The sequence below is a fragment of the Cebus imitator genome, unplaced genomic scaffold (assembly GCF_001604975.1).
Source record: "Cebus imitator isolate Cc_AM_T3 unplaced genomic scaffold, Cebus_imitator-1.0 Scaffold56, whole genome shotgun sequence".
Lineage (NCBI taxonomy): Eukaryota > Metazoa > Chordata > Mammalia > Primates > Cebidae > Cebus > Cebus imitator.
This window is the reverse complement of record NW_016107371.1, coordinates 1,034,377-1,057,988: the sequence shown is the minus strand read 5'-3', so window position 1 is coordinate 1,057,988 and position 23,612 is coordinate 1,034,377. Positions and strand designations below refer to the sequence as shown.

The following is a 23,612-nucleotide window of genomic DNA, read 5'->3' as shown; positions in this document are numbered from 1 at the left end:
TGTTCCGAGAATCCACTTCATCATCATCTTGGTAGGATTCCCCTGTTTCTTGTGTTGGATGTCCTCCATGGCCTTCATGTCCTCGTCTTTCCAAGTTTTCATCCTTGTTTTTATAGAACACAGCCTCCAGTAATTTCGTGAGACAGCAGCTTAACAAAGGGTGCATTGGAGGTAAGTTTCAATACTTGCATGTGTGAAAATATATCATCATTAAGTTCTTGATTTCAAAGTTAGCTTGGAATATAATTCATCACTGGACATCATTTCCTCTTAACATTTTGAAGACAATGTTCCATGGTCTTAAGTACAGTGCTGGTTTTGAAAATTTTCAAAAATGCAATTCTGATTTCTAAGTCTTTAAAAAATAATAACCTATCATGTATCTCTAGAAAGTTTTGAATCTTCTCTTTATCTCTGACATTCTAAAAATTTCACAATGATATGCCCTATTCGAGTCTTTTAAAAAATGTATTGTGCCAGGCCTTTGGCACATGGGCACATTCAATCTGGAAGCTCATGCTCTTCGTTTTGGGAAATGTTCTTCTATTACTGTTTTTGGAACGTACTGATATTTTCTCTTTCAGAATTTCTATTGTTCATAATGGAACAAGGATACGTTGGTTTAATGTATTCCTCTTCTTATCCTTTCTCTCTATTCTTCTTCCTCACATTTCTTTCTTTTTATACTATGTGTAGGAAGATTTCTTAAATTGCATCTCCAAAATTGTTTATGAAGCTTAAAATATTTCTGCTCTCATGCTTTTAGCTTCTAAGGTCTCTTTGTTAATTTGCTAAGGGGTTCTTATCTAGCCTCCTATTATTGGTCATGGATATAGTGCCTTTCTGAGGCTTCTAATGATCATCGTATTAGTCAGGGAACAGAACTAATGGATGAATGAGGGGCAGAACTAATAAGATAAATGTATGTATGATGGGGAGTTTATTAAGGAGTGTTGACTCACATGATCACAAAGTGAAGTCCCACAATAGGCTGTCTTCAAGCTGAGGAGCAAGGAAGCCAGTCCAAGTCCCAAAACCTCAAAAGGTAGTACAGCTTTCAGTCTGTGACTGAAGGCCCAGGATCTCCTAGCAAACTCACTGGTGTAAGTCTAAGAGTCTAAAAGCTGAACAACTTGAAGTCTGTGACGTTCGAGGGCAGGAAGCATCTAGCTCAGGAGAAAGATGGAGGCCAGAAGACTCAACAAGCCTATTCCTTTGAACTTCTGCCTGCTTTATTCCAGTCATGCTGTCAGCTGATTAGATAGTACCCACCCAGATTGCGGATGGATCTGCCTCTCCCAGTCCACTGACTCAAATGTTAATCTCCTTTGGCAACACCCTCACAGACATACTCAGAAATGATACTTTGCGTCCTTCAATCCAATCGAGTTGACACTCAATATTAACCATCACAATTGTCAAATTTTTTCTGCCTCCAATATTTTTTGTTTCTTCCAAGTTCATTTCTCCTCTTGTTTTGTTGCATGTCTTTCATTTGAGATTGTTCTCAAATGTCCGGTCATTATGTTTTCCATTCACAATTAAGTGTAATATACTCACAAGCTCATTGGGAACTCTGCGTGCAGGAATGGAGCTCCTTGGGATTCTCTGTGGGGCTATCATTCAGACACTTGTTCATTTTGTTGAGGAACCCATAAATATTTGTACTATAGACTTTTCCTTAGGGCTATTCTATTTCTTCAAAGACAAATCCTCCAATGTTTTGCCAGGCTGCTGACATTCTAGATGCTGAGTACAGGATGGGAACTGTGAATCCCATTTTCAACCTCTGGTCCGACTCCCACTCCCTGCTGTGCCTTTCCTTCAGAACCTCTCTGGTTCAGTCTCTCGTGAGCAAACCTCCAGCTTCAGGCTGGGATAGAGAAGGGAGCAGCCTCGCTGTGTGGTAGAGAAGACTATGTGGGGACAAAAATGCTTTCTAACTGCCTTTTTATCACCCTTCTTGTTTTCAGTTCCACCCCTCACTTTTATTATTTTCCTGGGCTTTTTCCGGCTTCTGAAGGGCAAATCATTGACTTCAATCTCTGCAGATAGTTAATTTCAGTTTTTCTCCACTCTGTAAATCCAACCACGTGTGAAACTGCTTTCCATTTTCTGGAATTTTGTTGATATTTCTCTTCTGATGTTATGTCTTCTGCATCCTCTTTGACGTGTGGATTTAAATTATATTCCTTTACTGTCATTTTTATTAGAGTTTTGTCTGGGAAACGATACCAATAGGTATGTTCAATTTGCCATTTTTAACATGAAGTTTGTATATTTGGTGGTAAGGGTTTTGTTATTTTAACAAATTGCTCTCCAAAAAGATTGAATCAATATCTCTCCCATTGATAATGCCAGTGCTCATTACTCTGTGTCCTTGCTGACACTAGGTATTGTAAGTATATATTTGTATCTTTGCTAATTTGTTGGGAGATATTTTATATCTCATTGCTATGGTGATCTAGGGTTAGCGGGTTTTCTGGGATGTGGAATATTTAGTGCTAAATCCGAGAAAGTCTTGTGCAAACCAAAACAGATTGCTCACCTTACTAATTGCTTTAATTAACTTATCATAATTTCCTCAAAACTCTCTGAAGTTGAACTAATTGTTGATGCTGAAAGAAGAAAGAATTCTCTCTCTTGTTCTTCCTCTTTTGCTTCCATTCCCTTGACATTTCCCCCTGTTTCAACAGTCACCAGACTTTGACTTGCTGTCCTCTTCTGCATGCAAATCTCGGCCTTTTCTTCCTCTGGAGATAGCAGAGCAAATCAGAGGTGCTGTCTGGGGGTGTGCTAGCAGGATCAATGGTATTAGCCAAGAAGTCTGAAGCCACTAGTATTTATTTGGGCCTGATGCTTGAAGACTAAACTCAGTGAAAAATCAGAGCTCTGTAGGAAAGAGAAGTCAGAATGCCTTTGAGTGAGTAGATACGTGCATCTGTGTCTTCTTGGCTATGTCAGTGTTAGACTGTGTTTGGGATGGGAGCCATGTTGGAAATTCATGCCAAAGAGAAACTGAGAAGTTGTGCTCCCAAATAGGTTTTATTGAAACTATCCCAATCGAAAGAACTGTGAATCTAAAAGGAGACAGAAAGGAGGAAGATGGACAGTGTTATATACTCAGTGAAAGTTAAAATTTGAAGCAAATCTTAACATCCTATTATTTATTCACTATGTTGCTATGATACAACCTTCTGGTAGCAATGCTTGGTTCATAAGCAATTTTGCAATGATCTTCATTTATTTACTCAGGGGACACTTGGGATTAGAGGGGAAAGAGCTCACAGCACGGTGGGGAGGAGAGTCACATTTGTAATATACCAGAGGCATTAGTGAAGGACTGTGAGTGTGTGCACACTGGAAGGAATAGTTTACCTGAGGAGAGGGGAAAGGGTCAAAGTAGATAAGGCTCTATTGAGAGTGGGTGTCTAAATGGCTCCTAATGGAAATGAAGCAATTTGCCAGGAGTGGAAGGAGCCAGGACATCATAAGAAACCTGTATGTGTCATGATATTGTACTGTGAATAGCTATGATGTGTTTGGGGATTGGGTCTCGCTTTGCGGAGAGAGCAGCAAGCTATGGGGCTGGGTAAGTAGGATGAGCCTGGATTCCAGGGGCTCCTTTATACCTTGTTAAGGAGTAGGATTTTCTACCACAGAGGATATTTTATTGGCTCATTAATTATACTATAAGATTCCATATTTATATAAATAAGTTCTGATATTTTAGTTCACTTAGACTAGCAGTTATCTTTCTTTCTTTCTTTCTTTCTTTCTTTCTTTCTTTCTTTCTTTCTTTCTTTCTTTCTTTCTTTTCTTTTATTCATAGCAGCACCGTTTCTTCAAATAAAATCTTACACATAAGCTCATGTAGAAACGTGTAAGATCAGGCTGGGTGTGGGGGCTCACACCTGTAGTCTTTGCACTTTGGGAGGCCAAGTTCAGCAGATGGCTTGAGGCCAGGAGTTTGAGGCCAGCCTGGGCAACATAGAGAAACCTCATCTCAACAAAAAATATAAAAGTTAGCTAGGCATGGTGACATGCGCCTGCAGTCCAAGCCACTCTGGGGCTGAAGTGGGAGAATTATGTGAGCCTGGGAAGTGAAGGTTGCAGTGAGTCAAGATTGTACAACTGCACTCCAGCCTGGGTAACAGAGTGAGACTTTGTCTTAATAAAGATCAAACCAAACAAAAACAAACAAAACAAGAAACAAGCAAGATCAGAGCTGCTATAGTTGATGCAGGGTTGGGGCTTAGATCCAACCTTTTCTTATTCCAAAGCTGCCTCCAGGGAACCCCTGGTGTCCTGCAGAGGTGAATCTGAAACCTACTGACAGCCTGAGATTAAACCCTGAGGGTGTCACAGCAAGAAGTATCAGTGTTCATGAAGATATCTACATTTGATTATATCTGGACTTCAAATAAAGGAAGAGAAAATCATTACTAAGACCTTATAATTAGAGGCAAATAACATGACATCAACAGTACAATAGGTATGTTAAGAGCTTTGAGCTTCTAAGTTACCACTGTCTTTTATTTCTGTCTTTCTGGCCCCTCATTGTTGGTTCTGGGGATCATCCCTATTCCCTCTGATTTATTACTTACATTTCATGTTTTCTCTACACCCATAATGTCATTCACCTACGTACTTGTACTCTTACCTTCCATCTGAGGCCCTGATGTATCTCTATCAAGATGTGTGATGATCATTGCAAACCCCTTATTGTCATTCCCTCTAAACTTGAGATTCAATTTCTTGAGTATATCTATGTCTCTAAATGTAGCCATTTCTATCAGGACTGACTGTATTATGCTGCTGTTAACAAACAGCCCCCCAAATCTCAGTGGCTTATTGCAACTAAAGTTTATTTCTCACTCACATGAAATCCTCTGTGGGTACAAATGGCTCTCTGGAGCTGCTCATTCAGATGTACACTCTACATTCTAGGCTTCCTCTCATCTTATGATGATTCACTTCCAGGAAAAGGTAAGACTGAGGGATCTCACAACAGCAATCAAGTGTTCTGGTCTGGAAGTGACAAATATCACTTCTGCTCACAACTCGTTGGTTAGAGCTAGTCATAGTCCTACCCAATAGCAAGGGGGACGGGGTATTATTCTCCTAAGTGTCTAGAAGAGAAGAGGTCTACTTCCTCTCCATCACTTGCAACTACTCTTCTTCCTGTTAGGGATGCTGGTCCCGTCTGACTGCCCGACACTTGCTCATTCTTCATGCTCTGAGCATTCTTTTCATGATATTGTTTCTCTGACTCCTCTTTTTCCTCCCTCCCCTCCTCCTCCTCCCCAGCAACCTCATCAGGAGGCTCTGACTCATGTGTCCAAGCACTGTGCTCACTTCTAACCCAGCCCTGCCATTACTGGTGTATTTGTGTGGGCATACCAGTCTTTTCCAGTTGGACTAGCACAGTGGCTATATTATTGATCACAGTATCCCCAGTACCTAGTAGTGCATGCTACCTTTAGGTACTCATTGAGGTTTATTGCGTAAGGTGAATGGATGAATGTTGCACTTCCTGAACATGTGATTCAGATGCCCAGTCTTACTCTGTTACTTTATGAAAAAATTTTTAAAAACTATATGATGTTATATCAAAATATGTTATACTTCGGGATAATTGGTGTGCTACCTGACTTTAAACATAAGTCCCATTTTTTTTTCATGGGAGTCTAGAAAAACTATATGTTTATTCAGCACCAAAATAAAGTTTGAAACTTAAATAAACTATTGATCAATTTCTGGTCTTATGCTAGAAGGAATGAAGCATCAAGAAAAAGAAGACTTGCTGTTAAGACCAGGAAAATTTGACGATAGCATAGTAGAATACGAGAAATGAGGGGAAAGTGGAAAGGCAGCAAGTGGGAGAGAAAAAGTCCATGGACAGTAGAAAGTGAATGTGGTAGCTTTCTGACCCATGCGCTTCAGGAATGCGGTTCACCCCTAAAAGGCTGCTTAGTGTCTTAGGTTGCAAGTAACCAAATTGAAACCGGATTGAAAGTAGAGTGAGACAGTTGTCATCATTAGAATCATGTGATCTGTTTAAAGGCAGCTGCTTGTATACAGGGACCAACACTCATCTCTGGGGCTGCAGCTGGTGCACACTTCAAGCACAGACCCTAAGAGCTACCCCAGGCAGCGCCTGCTACCAATAGTGCAAACGACTCAGAGAGACCTCGTTGGCACCAGGGAATACTCTCTCCTTTATGAGTAAAGAGCAAGTAGAACTAAAGATTTCACATTTTAAGCGTGCTTTATATTATTCCTCTTATGGGGCTCAAGCCAGCTTTTGGACCAAAGCACATGTTATATCTGGCATAGAGTCCTCGAAGCAGCAGTTGTTCCTGAAATTTCCTCTTTGGGTCTTTGTGCCTCATGCAGGGCTTACAGGTCAACCACGCTTCTCCCCTGACTTTTGATGTGTAAGAGCTTGAGTGTCAAATGGGTTTGGTTTTCTTAATGTCACCCTAGGTTGGTGGAAAGGAGATTAAATGGAAATGAGGGGAGCAGGGTCCCCTGGGGATGTTTAAACAGATGGAAGTCAGTTGTCTCTTGAGAAGAGAGGAGGCTACAGAGTTTTCATTCCTTGCTCTGCTCCTTTTCTGTTAGCAAAGAACAAGCACCACTCTCCAGCAATTGCTTTCCACTGAGCTCCCCCTCCCTGGCCCCCCGACAAAACAAAAACCTAGGGTTCAATTTAGTTCACTCAAAATTAGAGAATTAAATAGTCATTTGTTTCTTCTTGTGCATAGGGGGAACCATTTTCTTTCCCTCTTTCAAAATTTCCCAGGTCTTGTGAAGGGTTATTAACACCAGAAAGAAATACATTTTAATAAGCTTAAATCTCATTTCTACATCAAACCATCAGGTTTTAGTACTGGGATATTTTGATCCCTCTGTCTTTTAGGCTTGCCACCAAAATTGCCATAATGAAGGGTTTTCACTTCTTCTCATTTATTTTTATGGGATCTTTTATTCCCAAATATCTTTTCATCCCAGCCAAAGGGAGAAATGTTACTATAGCTGCCATCCAGGAGGCTCCAAAGCTGGCCCGGTCAGGTTTTCTGTTTTCTTGTTTGTTTATTTATTTTTAGAACTTTTGTTTTAAATACTTATTTACCATGTAACTAATGTCCGATAGTATTGAAAGCACTTTGTGGATTTTACTTTATTTAATGCTCATGAAACCCTATGAGGTAGGTACTGATATTATCTTTATTTTATAGATGAGGAAACTGAAGCAAAGAGAAGTGAAATGAAAGTTAGTGAATGGGACCAGGGTTTGGACATGGGCAGTCTGGCTCTAAAATGTGTGCTTTTAACGGCTATGTAACGCTGCCTCACAACTTGTCTCACAAATCAATATTCTGGATCAGTGGATGTTGACTGGCCTGCAAATGTATTCTGTATGGCCCATACACAATTCAGAGGTTAAAAATATTTACATGGAAATATGCATCTCCTGACTTCATTGAAAATGGGAATACCCAACATCATTAGGCTTGTATTTCCAATACGGCAACGACAGCTGAGCCACAGTCATCTGTTTGGATGAGGCACCCGCTCTCCAATTTGCACAGTCCCCACAGTGCAGACCATAGTAGCTGCTTAATTTCCTGCCTGCCTCAGAGGAGCTTCTGAACTTGTGACCTCTATTCTAACTGCTCTATGTATGACACTGCCCCCATACAGCAAGGGCCTCCTGCAAAATGCATTTCTTAGTCTTCAATACTCATTTCTCCTTGTAACTGGATTTCTGGTAAATTATGTCTCATAGTGGATCTGCCCCAAAGATAGAGACTGAATGGAAATGAGTCACTCACCCTGGCCTCCATTGTTCTGGAAAAGGTTCCAGCCACATGGTTGATGTTAGCTGGCTTGCCAGAGCCAGAGGTGGGTTGCAGGACAGACACACCTGCATCTAGTAGTGAAAGGCAAGGTTCAAAGGCCAAGACCAGCCTGAGGTCTGAGGGACCAAGGGCATCACAGAGGCCAGAAGTTCAAAGGTATTAGGAGAGGAAGGAAGTGGAAAAAAACATAGTACAGTGTATCAGAGGAGGAGCTCCAGGCTGGGAAATATAACTCCCTCGAGAAAGTCACCACCTGTTGCTGAATTCACATTTCATTACCCATGTGTCTCACTCCATTCAGGCTGCCATAACAAAATCCCTTAGACTGGGTAATATACAGATTATAGAAATGGATAATAGAAAATTATTGCTATGGTTCTGGAGGCTGGGAAGTTCAAGTTCAAGATGCCAGAAGATTCAGTGAGGTGAGGGCCTGTTCCTCATTCTTACTGCATCCTTACATGGTGGAAGTGGTGAATCAGCCTCATATGGTAGAAGGGACAAGAATGTGCCCTTCACCCTGTTTTTTATTTTATTTTATTTTTTTTTTGAGATGGAGTCTCACTCTGTTGCCCAGGCTAAAATGTAGTGGCACGATCTCGGCTCACTGCAACCTCCGCCTCCCAGGTTCAAGTACCTTAGCTTCCTGAGTAGCTGGGACTATAGGTGTCTTCTACCACGCCTGGCTAATTTTTGTATTTTTAGTAGAGACAGGGTTTCATCTTGTTGGTCAGGCTGGTCTTGAACTCCTGACCTCAGGTGATCAACCTGCTTCAGCCTCCCAAAGTGCTGGGATTACAGGCATGAGCCACCACGCCCAGCCCTTCGCCCTGTTTTATAAAGGCACTAATCCCATTCATGAAAGCAGAGCCCTCATGACTTAATCACTTCTCAAAAAGGCCCCACCTCTTAATATCACTATGATGGAAATTGGGGTTTATCATAGATTTTGGAAGGACATATTGAGACCATAGTACTGTACAATCAAATCAATATCCCACTTCATGGTGTTGTTGTAAAGATTAAATGAGATAATATACTCTAAGTACTTAGCATGGTGCCTGGTGTGATCAGTGCTAACCCAAAGGATCCAGGAGGTCTTGAGTGGCTGCTGAGGGTCCTAACGGGTGTTTGCAGTTTGCCTGTATCCAGAGGCAGGTATGGAATATGGGTGGGTCCAGTCAGTTCTCAGGGGCAAATCCAAGACAGAATTTGATTATTCATAACCTTAAAATTGTGTTGCCATCATTTATTTTGATTTTTAGTATATTTATTTATATTTAGTTTTTATTTTCAAAAGCGAATATGATAGACGAGAGAGCGAGGGTAGATGAGAGAGCTGTGGGTGACAATGCTAAGTGCTTTTATCACACTGACTATTTGTATTGTTTTTAGTTTAATGAGAATGCCATACACTTTCCTCTCTCTTTAAATCTAGAAATGTTGTATGAACAATGATTTTGTCAGATACTTGCAGCTTTAGGTGAGCTAAGATTTTGCATTTTGTTATTTCTTCACTTCCTTTCTCCCTCATTCCCTTTCTTCCTTACAGAAATGTATAGATTATCTTATTTCCCAAAATCTAAGCTAAAGAACATTAATCTCATAACATCCTCTAGGAATAACAGGTTTTTGTGATCAAATAAATTTGGGAACTGCTTTATATTTTACCCCTGCTTTGAGATTGACTATACATGTTGAAACATTTATCAGGCTTTGAGTTGCCTCAAAGTAAAACAAAAACAAAAGCAAAAAAACAGAGATCTTTTAGTCCAGTATTTTCTCAAACACATTTGGCCATGAAACTTTTCCTTTCCTGAGTAAACCCTATTAACACCCTGCTGGATCCAACTGGACAACTGTTGATCTGGGTCTTCTCATTAAATGACTTTCTAACCTTGGAACTGGACTGATGATTGTTACTGCTGCTTTAAAAGTAGTAACAATAATTGTTACTTTAAAAGCAGCAGTAACAATCATCAGTCCACTTCCAAGGTTAGAAAGTCCACTTCAATTTCCACCTTTTCCTCCTATTCTCCCCATAAGTTTTATACTTATAGATTTAGCCTCCTCCCAAAGATCTAACTTAAAAAAAATCAGAAGAGCATATCTTCTACCCTCTGCTTCATATGTACTATATTTGAAAGCGTAAGAATACATCATGAGAAAGTAAACATACAACAAAGGTAAAAGTTGTTCCAAATCTTTCAAAATGTTATTATGTCTTCTACTTTATTATGGCTCAAGATATAGTAACTTTGTGGGGTTTTGTCATTGTTTCTGTTTTATTTCATCAAAACATCCAAGAGCCCCTCAACAGCTTATAGATTTGCAGTTCCTTTTCTTTCCTGGGTAAACTTGCATTCTAGGAAAACATTAACCTAACACAAGTTCTTCTTTAAAGTAAGTGTGTAGTGATTTTTTTTTCCCCTGATAGGCTCTGCACATGCTTGTTCTCGTTCTCTCTCGTCATTTACTTACAGAAAATAAAACCTGTTAAGAAGCAATATGTTCTATGTTAGGGTCATTTATACAGCAGGTGAGCAGAAGATGGCTAATGACATGAGGAGACACCAGCCATCTCCTAGTGTCTTGGAAGTGCCTTGACAAAGGAGTCACCTGGGTTCTGTTTCATCTAAGGAGTGCTTCAGGATATTAGAGAGTTGAGGGAGGCAGTCCCAGATCAAGCGAGAATTTTCCTCTGCAGGGTAGGGACAGATACCCGGGCCTGTGACACTCCTTTGGCTCTTTCAGAAGCCTGTGGCCTCTTCAGTGACATGGACTCCAAGGCACAGTAACTGATCTTTCTGGATAACACCCTGCAGGGCTGGCCTTGGGTACATGCTCCGTCCAGAGGCCTCTTCAGATGTGACAAGGGAATGGCTAATCAGATATGGAAAGTACCTTGAATGAATAGTCTCTGGAAAAAAACAAAAAAACAAACAGAAACCCCTTACATTGGTTTTATTGAATACAGAAGAACTTCCTGAGTTCTGTGAATGGCGGGGGAAGCACAGCAAGCCCCTGTCTTCAGTGTGAATGCACTGTCTTCCCTTGCTCAGAGCCCGTGCCTTTGTTGCCGCTCTTCCTTTCAGATTCAATGCCCGTCATGGCAGTAGAGATGAAAGAAGTTAGTGCTGGCTTGTCTCTGCTTGCTCATAATTCTGTTCAGGGCAGATTTATGGAATGAATGATTCTTTCCATCACAGTTGGCTAATTTTAGAAAGATTAGAATGCAGGAGACTTCCGTTCCTATGCTAATACAGCCAGGCAAATTACTACCATCATGAAGCTGTGTTAACTGAATTTATTTTTGTGTCTTTCTGGTTTCTCATCTGAAAAATGGGCAGCAAAATGAAGACCTTTTACAGAGTGACATTAGGAATAATGGACAGAAATTGATTATAGCTGCTTTACAAATTAACAGCTCCATATTTATGCTATGAATCACCATGTATTTTTTGTCTTATAAAACACCAGGCTGGTCACAGATTCCTAGTGCTTTTTAAATCAGACACCAAATTCTTCTTTTTCTTCAACTTTTAAGTTCAGGGGTACATGCGCAGATGTGCAGGTTTGTTACATAGGTAAACATGTGCCATGGTGGTTTGCTGCACAGATCATCCAGTCACCTAGGTATTAAACCCAGCATCCATTAGCTATTCTTCCTGATGCTCTCCCTCCCCACCCTCACAGGTCCCAGTGTGTGTTGTGACCCGAACAATGTGTCCACTTGTTCTTATTGTTCAGCTCCCATTTATAAGTGGGAATATGCAGTGTTTGGTTTTCTGTTTCTGTGTTAGTTTGCTGAGGAAAATGACTTCCAACTCTATCCATGTCCCTACAAAGGACATGATCTTTTTCCTTTTTATGGCTGCATAGTATTCCATGGTGTTTATGTACCACATTTTCTTTATCCCGTCTATCATTGATGGGAATTTGGGTTGATTCCATGTCTTTGCTATTGTGAATAGTGCTGCAATGAACACATATGTGCATGTATCTTTATAACAGAATTATTTATATTCCTTTGGGCATATACCCAGTAATAGGATTTCTGGGTCAAACAGGTACCAAATTCTATTTGTCCTAAAATTCTTAGAAGCAATGTTGTAGAACAACATATTCCAGGGTGGATTTTACCTTTCACTTTTCTTTATTACTATCAGATACATGCAAAAAATTGAAGTTAATATTATAAATCTTATCCTTTAGAGAGAAAACAGAAAAGGGACTGAGTTAGAGAAACTTTAACTTTCAAGAGCAGAAAGCAAATCAAACATTAAAAATCTTAGGACCATTTCAATGTGACTCTCCATATAAAACCCATAGATTCTGGGAATCATGACCTCTTTTGTAAATATGATTTCCCTAAAATTAGTCTCAAACATTTTTAGGTCTGGAAAGCATCTTGAAAATGGAGCTGCTGTGAGGTTTAACAGCTTTTTTCTGTGTCTGTTTGAGAGTTAATAGCTTAGAAAACCTGGAGCTCAGATCTCCTAAATCTCCAGACAAAACTTTAAGTTTTCTCTTGCTTCCTCAGCTCAGAATTATTTTATAGTACCCAAGCCACTTCACCTTCCACCTTTCCCTCCTATTCTCCCCATAAATCAGTCCCTGTAGCTCCCTGCTGCTCCGTGGAGACCCTAAGGTGCCATAGGAAAGGGAAGGTTGTTAGCTGACCCTCTGGGTTCTCTACAACTTATAGAACCAGAATAGCTCAATTTGTAGCTACTTTTCTTATGATGCTTTCCTGAAATAAGGGCTCCATGGCTTGAAAATGTTTACAAACCACTATTCTCCCCGACCAAATCCACATGCTAGTCTCACTCAGTGTTCCTCACCCAACCTCCAAAGTTTCTTTATGTCAACTTTTTTAAGATTTGTTCCTTCTCTTTTCCATTTTGTACATTCCCCATCCCTACTACAGACCCAAATGCTTCCCAGCATCTTCTTTTCAAGGACCACTGTTTTTTGTGAGTGTAAATGCCTGAAGTAAAACTGTCTTATCTAAGATCCCTAAGTTCAACTTCATACTTCAACTTTACGCTATCTTCCCAGATCTCAATATTTTCAAAACAGTTCCTCAGGGCACCTGGGAAGTGTTCTGGCTGTTGCTAACCTTAAGTCTTCTTGGATCCCATGTTCCCTCAGGAGCTGTGTCGCTTTCTTATTCTCAAAGCTGCACCAAAGCTCCTTTAGGTAGGAAACATATATTTTCCATCTTTACATCTAGCACTGGTTTTTAACATGGTAGGTGAATTTCATTAGCTAAAAATAACGTAGACCCCCAAACAATGGCTTAAATAAATAAATGAGGGGTTTTCTTTTTCTCATATAATCAGAGGTCTAGAGATGGGCAGTCTGGAGCTGGCATGACAGACATGATGCTGCAAGGGACCCAGGTACCTCTGTCCTCTCAAGCATCTTTGACACTTGCTTATCACCTGTGGTCTCCAGATGGCAGAACTCCTTCTAGCATCGTGTCCATATCCCATTAAAGAAGAAGGGAAGTGCAATCCTTTTGTATTTCATGAGCATGATGCTTGGGTATTCGTGTGCATGTGTGAGATGTGTCACCCTCTGAACCATGTGATGACATTGGCACATTACCCTTCTGATCTGAACTTGAGAAAAAAAAAGGAGGAGGAAGAAATGAGCCATTTGTGGGTGAAATACAGCAACAAAGCAAGAGTCAGGCAAACTTCTTTAATGGACTTTCTAGAAGTCCCACTTGGTGACACGTACTTACATTTTATTCATAAAAACTGTGTCACAGGGACCCCTCTAGCTGAAAGAAGTCTGAAAAATGTAGTGTTTTTAAGGCTCAGTATGTTGTTAATAAAATTCGTGTTCTGTTGGTAAAGAAGAAAGAGATGATAGATATTTGACAACAACTTGTGGTCTCCACTGGAGTAAGTATGCAAAAATACTGCTTATGGATGGAATGGGAAATGTCCACTTTCCACCATGATCACCTGTGTTGAGTACCTAGAAGAGTGGTTCTCAAAGTGTGGTCCCAGGCCAGCTGCATCACCTGAGAACTTGTTAGCAATGCGAATTCTTGGGCCTCAGCCCAGGCAGAGTGAGTCAGAAGTAGGTGGAGTCAGTAATCTGTGTTTTAAATGCCTTACAGAGGATTTTAGTGCTGCTGGAGTCTGAGGACCACTGGCTTACCATGATCTTGCACAGAGTCCTAGACTCTCAGACTCTGCTTGTCTTGACATCACCAGAGTGGTCTGGGATGGGTTGATGGCTAAAATAGGCACTGAATAATCTTTACAACACAATTTAAGTTCACCCAAATAGAGCTAGAATGACCCAGGTTCCTGGTGTTTCTGGGTACAGGGGAAGCTTGAAGAAAAACTGGCATGAAAGTAAAACCAGGCCAGCAAACTTTAACATGCTGACAAGTGCCAGAGGCTCCTTCCTCTCAAAATCATCTTCCATTCTTCTCAGTCAAAGGGCTTTAATTGTAAAACAAAAAGTATTACTCTAGGATCTTGCAATTAAAGATTATTTGAGATGTTGGCAAGGATGTGGAGAAAGGGGAACTCTTGTATACAGTTAGCGGGAATGTAAATAGGTACAGGCATTATGGAAAAAGTATGGGAGTCCTCAAAAAACTAAAAATAGAAGTAGAATATTATCTGATCTAGCAAGCCCACTGCTGGGTATATATCCACAAGAAAGGAAATCAGTAAGTTGAAGAGATATCTGCACTCCCATGTTTGTTGCCACACTGTTCACAATAGCCAAGATATGGAATCAACTTAAGTATTCTTCAACAGATGAAAGATAAAGAAAATGTGGCCTGTATACACAGTGGAATATTATTTAGCCATTTAAAGAGTAGAATTCTGTCATTTGCAGCAGTATGGATGCAGAACACGATGTTAAGTGAAATCATCCAGGCACAGAAAGACAAATATCACATGCACTCTCTCCTATGTGGGAGTTAATAAAAGGTCATCTTATGAGGTAGAGAATGGAGTGGTAGTTACCAGACACTGGGAATGGTGGGGCAGAGGAGGGTAAATATAGACAGGCTGGTTAATGGGTACAAAATGCAGTTAGATGGAAAGAATAAGTTCTATTGTTCGATAACACAGTAGAGTGACTGTAGTTAACAATAATCTATTGTATATTTCAAAATAGCTAGAAGAGAAGATTTGGAATGGCCTCAACACAAAGAAATGATAAATGTTGGAGATGATAGGTATCCTAATTACCCTGCTTTTATCATTACATGTTGTATGCCTGTATCAAAATATTACCTGTACCCCATAAATATGTACAATTACAATTACAGTCAATGAAAAAGAAAAGAGTATTTGAAATGTGTAATCTTTGAGCTTCAATGGGACCAATAGGAATAGCTTGTGTGGAGAAGGTTTCAGTCATCCTGTAATATCCATCTGCTTCTCTCCCAAGTGACCCATAATGAACTCAGTACAATTAAGTACAATAAAAAGTACACATGGAGCACACACAGCTTCAAGTTAGCTCTTCTGGCCCAGGGCTCCTCCAAGCATGGTCCACAGCCAGATCCAGCCTGAGAACTCTTTGTTACTGGTCTACAATGAGATAAAGAACTTAGATCAGAATGTAAATCAAATTCATTGCTGGGCTCCCTCTTTATTTCAGCTGACTTTTTTTCAAACTAAGAATTTCTCAAAGAAATTAGGGCAGAACAAGAAACAAATAGTTCACAGACAAACTCCTTTGAGTGGCACTGCCCCTTCCCACTCGAGTGGCTCCCTTCCTACTAGACAGTCACCTCTGCCCTTCATGGTGATTCCGTAGCTACCACTTTAAGCATCCTCTGTCCTTCATTTCTTTAATAAGCATTAGGTTATACCAGCACAGTTGGGATGCTGGGAACACAGCGGGCGACAGGACAGACAGTCTGTAAGGATACCAGTTGTTATCAAATGGCAGTATCAGATGGGGCAATATGTGTGGATGTACTTTATAAACCCAATTATATTTAAGAATCGAGTAGTATTCTCTTTCCTTTAGATGGAATAAAAATTATCTTTCCTTCTTTAGATGCAAAGAGAATAAGCACCCTACACAATATTGCTAGAATAAGAACTTGACACTCTCTGGCCACTAGCTGAATTTGCTTCATTCTTTTCTCTGTCTATAGTGGGTCTTATCTGAAAGAACATTGCTCTTGAGCTTAAGAAGGCAAAATAATTTAGGGGGTCAGGTGCAGTGGCTCATGCCTGTAATCCCAGCACTTTGAGAGGTTGAGGCAAGAGGATCACTTGAGGCCAGGAGTTTGAGACCAGCCTTGGCAATGCAGTGAGACCCCATCTCTATGGAAAAAAAAAAAAAAAAAAAAAAAAGTTGGGCATGATGGTGTGTGTCTGTAGTCTTATCTACTCAGGGGAAGCTGAAGCAGGATGATTACTAGAGCCCAGGGGTTGAGGCTGCAGTGAGCTGATTGTGTCACTGCACTCCAGCCTATATCACAGAGCCAAACCGTCATCTTTAAGGAAAAAAAAAAATAATAATAATTTAGAGTTGCATTTCAGATGAGAAGCGTATGATAGTGACAATTCAGCTCACTCCCAACCTCTCTCATGGGTGTCTGAACATAAAGGCATCTCAGCATATATCATTGGAACTAAAGGGAGAGGGGACTAAATCTCCAGGGAGTGAAAATGACTATTAACTTGGCCCCTGGTGGAATGCCAGTGAGAATATGCACTTCCACAGGTGCTTGAATTCTCTTGGCCCAGGGTTTTAGGAAGCCACAGGCAGCAGACAGGATGCTCAGGAATAGAGACAGACTGTCAGAGAAGGATGGAAGGGTGGAAGAGACCAGTGCTGGGCCTAGTGACTTTAGAGACTGGCATGCCAGTATGGCAAATGTTAACATTTGTTAAATCTGAGGAGTGTGCATGTGGGTGTTTTATTTTTTTCTCTGTAAATTTCTTTATGTTTTAATATTTCATAATTTAACATTTTAAAAAGATCCTCAGCTGGATATGGTAGCTCACACCTGTAATCCCAACAGTTTGGAAGCCTGAGGCTAGGTAGATTACTTGAGTCCAGAGGTTCGAGACCAGCCTGGCCAACATGGTGAAACCCCCTCTCTACAGAAAATACAAAAATTATCTGGGCATGGTGGTGAATGCCTATAATCCCAGCTATTCTACTCCGGAGGTTGAGACACAAGAATGGCTTGAACCCAGGAGGTATAGGTTGCAGTGGGCTGAGATCATGCCACTGCACTCCAGCCTGTGTGACAGAGCAATATTCTGTCTCAAAAAAAATTTTTTTAAGATTCATATAACAGAATAGTGTCTACAGATGATCAGTGTAGCACGGAAGAAGAGAAACTTCAGCGAATAAAATATTCATGGCCCTAAAATTATGAAGGACAGAGATAGTTTAGCTATGTGTGTGTGCACGCATGTGTACATGCATACCCTCAGAAGCTTTAGCATATATCAAAATCTGTAGGGTGTTTAAACTGTAGAGTATTGACTCTATCTAGTTCTGATTCAGTAGGTCTCAGGTGAGGCCTGAGAATTTGCATTTCTAAGAAGTTTCCAAAACAAATCCTCATGATATCTTTTTGAGTAGCTATTTTGTACTCTTCCCACAATTACCTGGACTGGTTTGATTAATTTATTCAATAGATATTTAGTACTTACCTACTATGTACCAAGTACTGTGTTACACGCTAGGGATGTATGGTTTATTGTGCACATATAACTCCTTATCTAGAGGCAATCATTAAATACATATTATATGTTATGCCAAAAGGTGAGCAATCATCTAACCCCTTAAGCAAGCTGTTGGGTATCATAGCTAATTATAAAAATTATAACAAATGAGCTATTATAAAAAATATAATAGCTAATTTTAAAAATAGGATGGGGAACACCATCGGACAGCTCTGTACAAAAACTGCTTTTTTATGTATGGTATTTCATAATACAGGTGGTTTACAGGTGGCTTTCTTTTTCTCTTCTCATCTTCCCCCCCAACCACCTCCTATTTTTTCTCTTCTTTCTCTCTCTCTTCTTCCCTGGGATAGATGTGGTTGTTGGGCTCATCCAACAGCTATCTCAAGCCACCCCTTGCTGCTGCCTGTTACCAGAGGTTCTGAAAAGTCAGGTATTTGCTCTGCCAGATTCACTAGCAGTTGGGCTGGCCATATGCCCTAGTTATGGCTAATGAGGTATAAATGGAAACAGGTTGGGGACCTTTTGGGAAAGATTTTACTTCTCTACAAGAGGACAGAGGTAAGAAGAAGATCACTGGCACAGCCCCCTTCCCTGTCTTCCTGCCTTAGGGCTGCAATAGCCATCTGTGACCATGAGACAACTAGCATAAGGATAATAAGGTGGCAGAGTGACAGAGACTGGCTTTCCATGACATTTTTGACCAACTCAACCAGCATGTCACCCATCAGACTCTATGTTACTGATAAAAGCAGAGCTCTATTTTAATGAAGCGTTAATATCTGTCACTTGCAGAGGAAGTCACTCCCAACTGATACATCTCCTTCTTCCTCTTCTTGTTCCCCCCCTCCTTTTTTTTCTTCTCTCCTTGATATGTGTGAGTTGTGTACCCGTTGCGAATTCATATGTTGAAGTCCTAACCTCCAAAACCTCAGCATGTGACTGTATTTGGAATTGGTCTTTAAAGAGGTGATTAGGTTAAAATGAGGTCATTAGGGTGGGTCCTAATCCAGTATGACTCGTATCCTTAAGAGAAGAGGAAATTTGGACATGATGGAGATGTAGAGAGGGAAGACCATGTGAAGACACAGGAAGAAGATAGACATCTACAAGCCGAGAGAAAGAGACCTCAGATAAAACCAACCCTGTTGACACCTTAATCTTGGACTTCTAGTCTCCATAACTGTGAGAATATAAATTTCTGTTGCTTAAGCCACTTAGTGTATAGTACTTTGTTATGGGAGCCCTGGCGAGCAAATATACTTCTTTCTCCTGCCTTTTATTTTCACTCTATTCTTTCTTTTTCTTTATTTGTGTATGTGTATCTCCATATCTCAGATGATTAATGTAGCACAGAAGAAGAGACACTGAAGTAAATAAAATACTCATGGCCTTAAATTTATGAGGGGCAGAGACAGTTGTGTGTGTGTGTACATATATATACATGCACACACTCAGAAACTTTTGCATGCATCAAAATCCCCTGTAGGGTGTTTATAGAGTATTGACTCCATCGAGTTCTGATTCAGGTCTAGGGTGAGGCCTGAGAATTTGCATATATATCTCCAAGGGGTATATATACAGAAGAAGAGAAACTGCAGTAAATAAAATATTCATGGCCTTAAAATTATTATGAAGGGCAGAGATTGATTGATTGATTGATCTCCAAAGGGTAGCCTAGAGTGAGGAATCCCTTCATTGAGGCCCCTCAGCAGACTTCTCTTTGCATCTCCTTGGCCAGAATTATGTTGCATTCTCATATGTAAACCAACATGTGAGAAGGGGAATGGAACCACCATAATTAATCTAAACCAGTCAAGATTCGCCCTCTTCAGCTGTAATGGAAGCTGCCTTTTTTACAGCGTGTAGATGCTTATAGTACTGCGGGGACAACAAGACTATAAAGCAGGGTTCTGTAAGAACAATGGTTATCAGCCTGAGGCAATTTTATATCTGTCTTTCCTCAATTCAAGGGACATTTGGGTAATATCTGGAGACGTTTTTGATAGTCACAACCTGGGGGAAGGGGGGAGTTGCTATTGGCTTCTAATGGGAAGGGGCAGACATGCTGCTAAATATGCTACAATGCACAGGACAGTCCCCTACAACAAAGAAGCATCCAGCACAATTGTCACTTGTGCCAGGATTGAGGAACCCTGTTTTAGAAGAAGGGAAGAGGGGGTGGCTGTTAGGAGGACAGCAAGTGGTGTTTGCCATGGATGGAACAACACGTGTACATGATGTTCTCACAGCCTCCCTCTGAGTCTCACCAGCTTCAGGCCACAGCATCCCTGAGTGACAGAAGCTGGTCTTATTGCATTGGCCAACCCACCCTCAGTCTACAACTGTCTGTCAGAGACCCAGTGAATCAGAAAGATTTGTGCAGACTAAAATTAGAAAAGAGATGAAAAGTGATTATTTGGAAATAAATCTGAGTATTCCTATTTAGATCCTCCAAGACTGCAGTCTTTCAAATAAGACTAAAAATATGAAATTATGGTACCCTATCACTCTATTCACTAGATTTCACTAGCTCTGAATCTAATAGGGCCTTAGTCACTGTGTTAAATTAATGCTTTTTAATATTTAAAAGCTATTAATTACCTTGCTTTGGTATATTGTTGGTATATATTCAATAATTTCAAACAGTAGCTCTTCAAGTGTTAGAATCAATGATTTTTATATCCACTCATTTTGTTGTTGTTTTGCCTTAAGTAATAAATGGTGCCATGAAATATCTTTGTGCTTAAATAATACCTCAGCAGTTTTTAAACTTCTTTGCAAAACTTAAAACAGTTTATGTATATGAGTTATGGGCACACATCTACAAACATGACTAGATTTTTAAAAATTAATGGCATGACCTGCAATTTCCTTTGCAAATATATAGCTTGTCCTGTTTGCTTTATGGCTACTGTTTGCAACATCATATTATCCCCTCAAATAAAAAATGTGTAAGTAACATAGAGGACTTTGGCCAAATTGGCTAACAGTTTCATAATGTTTTATATTGTTCCAAGTTTTCATGTACCTACTTTTGTATATACGTAATGTATCAGCTTTTGATATAGCAAAAAAGCACATAGTTAGCTTAAACTGCAAAGCATTTTTAGTTTTTCAGGCTGTATATTACAAGTCCTACCAAGCAGTGTATTTGCTTAAATGTTCCTTACTTAATTGCCAAAGAGTTTGCAGTGGACTTCATTTCATAAAGAATCACCACAAATGTATTCACTTATTCAGCTCCTATGTGTTCACCTACATTTCTTACACTATTTTCTTTTCTTCAATCAGCCAGTGTCTAGAAGTAAGAACGATCATCTTTAATTCAATCTGTGGCTTATTATAGACCTAGGATCCTCACAGGAATATTTGTTCAATTTGAACATGCTCTTCAGCTGTGTGTGTGTTTTTTTTATTTTGTTGCCTATGGATGACAGATAATGATGTTTTACACATTTAAGAGTACTTCATTTCCTTATTACATGGACATATTTCTAATTGGCTCCAGGCTCCTTACTATTAATAGCTGCTGAAGTTGCACTGTACATCTAATTTAGCACTGCCTGGGGCGACACAATTGGTTCTCAGTTACTTTACTGCCAATATGTATAGCTTATGTCACAGGGAGGCTGGAACTAATTGACGAGATCCTTGCCCTTCGAGACCAAATCTAACACAGGCTTCCCAGACAGCATCCCTCTCAGGGACCACAGCATTCCTCATTACCCTGACTGTCTTTGATTTGGTGCCATGATTGACATAAGAAAGGTAAAGCTGCTTTCTCGGCTTGATTTATTCTAAAGACATTTGACTTTTATCTGTACGCATCCCCATGGAATATGGAAGCCCTCAGGGGTGACTCATGAATTGCCATATAGGAGCTTAGGGGTAGCAATATAGAAGGCTAGGAGCTTGAATGAATGTGTGTTTGCAGGGAAAACACACTTTGTTTCATTTTAAATGTATGCTTTAGTGAGGAGGTTGATGGATATTTGGTTTGGGCAGGGAGTATAGGCTCCCTAAGTCACCCTTTGAACATTTGCAGAGCCGCTGGCTATTCTCCTCATGGAAAGCCACCCCAACCTCCGACTCAGCCAAGCTGCAACTATTCCATGAACAGGACATACAGTCTCTTTTTTCCCTTCTGTTCCTTACTTTTTGGTGTCCCCAAGATCTAGATCTGGTCCTCTCTCCCCTATGCCAACAGCACTTCTTACACACCAGCATCATCACAGGTGGGGTGTGGAATTCCAGCTGTTTTACAGCTTTCCTCAGTGCAGACTGTGAGCTCTTTGAAGGCAAGGTTCATATCTTAGTCACTTTGGCATCATGAGTACCCAGGTAGGTTCTGACATTTGGCTGGCACTCAATAAAAGTGTATTATGTTAAGCTGTCATTGTTACTATGGTATTCTGTCTTTACCAGCAAAAGAGAAGGAGGGTTTCTCCAACAACATGGTGAACAGGCAGTTGAAACATAACCCTATAAATGCTGAACCACTTTTTGGGTGAAAAACATCAAGTATGTCTCTGCCTTAGTAACAAGGCCTAACGTATGTTTTACTTCAAGACTCAAGAATATCATTGTGAACATTGGTTATCATACTGAGCTCTGATATTGACAGTGTTATACAACCTATGAAGGTGCCCTGAAATAATAGTGTCAATCAATGAAGCTTTAAATAAAAGATACACATTGACCAAAAAAAAAAGCATGGGTCCACCAGTGACCTTCTTTCCAGCGAAGCACCAAAATTAATTTTGTCAAACTTTGATTTCAATGAGTGAATGCAGGTTTACTTGGCTCACAAGGCAGCTGGAGTATATTTCTCTTTTTTCAGATTATTTGCTGTGAACTTCTCAGAAATGTTCCTGTTTTCTTTTTCTGGAAAGTATTAATATTCAGGACAGAAACATTTAACTATACAATGACTACAGAAGATTATATGAACTTGATCTATATTATATTTCTCATGAATTAATTTTTCACCTCCTTTAGAGAATCAGGTTGTTGTCACAACAAAAATGATTATACATTGTATTAATAATAGCACACTAAGTGGTTTTGTCTATCCTCTATTCTGTTGTTCAGCAAGTACAATTTACTATGTATTGTGCTAGGTAGGATCTGAGGGTATACAAGACAGACATGATGCCTGCCTCCACGTCTTCATGTTTAAAGAGGAGGAACAGACCAGCAAATAGAATTGCAGTATAGAATGTTTCAATTTTGAGACTTTCACCAGCCTATAAAACATAAGTCACCTTTACCATCACTTGAAATTCCTACAACCTTTTCATCACTGGTTGAAAAGACGATCAAAACCTTGACTAGGGCCCATGGTATTGCTCTGGTGGCAGGAATCAGAATTTTAAAAAAGGTCTATGATAATTTCCCTGGATGTGGTTATTTTCGGTGTTTCGTGGTAGGGTTGTAGGGCTGGCTAAGGTTCATAAGATTTATATTCATAATCTCAGTGGCTTGTATGTGGAGAAGAATGGTGATGCCTATCAGTGGTAGCAGGTGGTAGTTACCAGGGGTAGCTCCAGTGGAAAAGACTGTGTCTAAGTAGAGAACATGGGAAGTAATTACTGCTACTGGAAGTTGGAGCAGAAGTTTCTACTTGGAGATTTTCTGGAAACATATTTTGCAAATTCATCAAAACATAATTGAACTTTGTAGATACCCAAATGTTATAAGTAATGGAATTACATTGTTTGATTTATGCCTCTGTGGTCTTTGTCATATGTCACTTACACTATTTATCTGATGTATATTATAGGTAGAAAACCACACTAGATACTGAGGGGACTCTGTTTTGGTCTCAGTGGGTTTACAGATCAGGAATGTCATCAACCAAGGTCATAGGGCATGCATAGCCAAGGTCACAGGGAGGGTCCAGCTGCGAATGGAAGTAGATTTAGATTCCTAATGAGAAAACAAGTGTTGTGTAGGACTGTTTTAAAAACTCATCCCAGTGAAGTGATTGGCAATGGAGAGTTCCCCTAGGTCTGAGAGCAGGGAGAAGAATCCCGTA

The 23,612-nt window shown here is 40.1% G+C and overlaps 1 protein-coding gene and 1 non-coding gene across 5 annotated transcripts in view; both read left to right on the top strand.

The window, feature by feature from the left end:
* Nucleotides 1-23,612, top strand: part of NCALD (neurocalcin delta) — a 446,431-nt gene that overhangs the window by 261,754 nt on the left and 161,065 nt on the right. The gene's annotated exons all lie outside the window — the stretch shown is intronic.
* On the top strand, nucleotides 13,387-13,491 carry LOC119471334. Its single transcript, XR_005200364.1, has one exon. It is a non-coding gene; the product is annotated as a small nucleolar RNA U13 (small nucleolar RNA).